Source organism: Sinocyclocheilus rhinocerous, unplaced genomic scaffold, assembly GCF_001515625.1.
Source record: "Sinocyclocheilus rhinocerous isolate Xijiao unplaced genomic scaffold, SAMN03320098_v1.1 C36095022, whole genome shotgun sequence".
Classification (NCBI taxonomy): Eukaryota; Metazoa; Chordata; class Actinopteri; order Cypriniformes; family Cyprinidae; genus Sinocyclocheilus; species Sinocyclocheilus rhinocerous.
Window position 1 is genome coordinate 1 of NW_015772900.1, and position 818 is coordinate 818.

The following is an 818-nucleotide window of genomic DNA, read 5'->3' on the forward strand; positions in this document are numbered from 1 at the left end:
AGGAGATCTTCATCAGATAAAGAGGAAAGGGTGAGCGCAGACCGGGCACCACAGAAGACTCCAGCACAGGTGAGCCTCACACACATGCATACAGACGGTCCACTAACACACACCCAGTGTTTGTTTGACTTCTGTAATATTGCATGAACGTCCTGAGTGTTTGACATTTGACAATTATACCTGTGATCTCGGGACGTTGACTAACCCGTTGAAACACGTCTATTTAAAATGTGATTGCGCGCTGTACTTACCCAAACCTGGGTCACCGTGTAATCTGTCTCCTCAGACGTGAATGATTTTACCTGATGGATTTAATGGAATGATGAACAGCACTTGTCCGGATTAGGTAATGGTACATGTTAAAGAGTATGTACTACTGTGTAGTGTGTGTGTGAGAGAGAATGAATGAGCACGTGGCTATTATTCCTCTAACTGTATTGAGGAGTGGCATTTAGCTTCAATTGCTTTGTTTTTTTTGTATCATTTCTGTTCCTGTAGAGCTGAAACTCCTCCACCCTTTGGACAAAGAGGGAGAGAGGGGGAGGTCACATGACTTGAATGACACCAGCTTTAAGTCTTATGTGTACAACTGCAAAGGTTAAGTAATTGTGTACGATGTCAGCGGTAGCTTTGTGTCGAACAAAAACAGACCACATGCATTTGTGTGATTCACCTCACACTCAACACTTTCAGCCACCACACAACAGCACATATGCAGAAAATTTTGGGGTCAGTAGAATTTCAGGGGTTTTTTTTATTTTAAGAAACCAATACAGCAAGGATGCATTGAATTGATCAAAAGTGACAGTAAAGACATT

At 42.2% G+C, this 818-nt stretch overlaps 1 long non-coding RNA gene across 1 annotated transcript; it reads left to right on the forward strand.

The window, feature by feature from the left end:
• LOC107735494 (uncharacterized) lies at positions 1-507 on the forward strand. The gene is made up of 2 exons (XR_001639429.1): positions 1-69; positions 287-507. It is a non-coding gene; the product is annotated as an uncharacterized LOC107735494 (long non-coding RNA).
• The last annotated feature ends 311 nt before the right edge of the window (positions 508-818 follow it).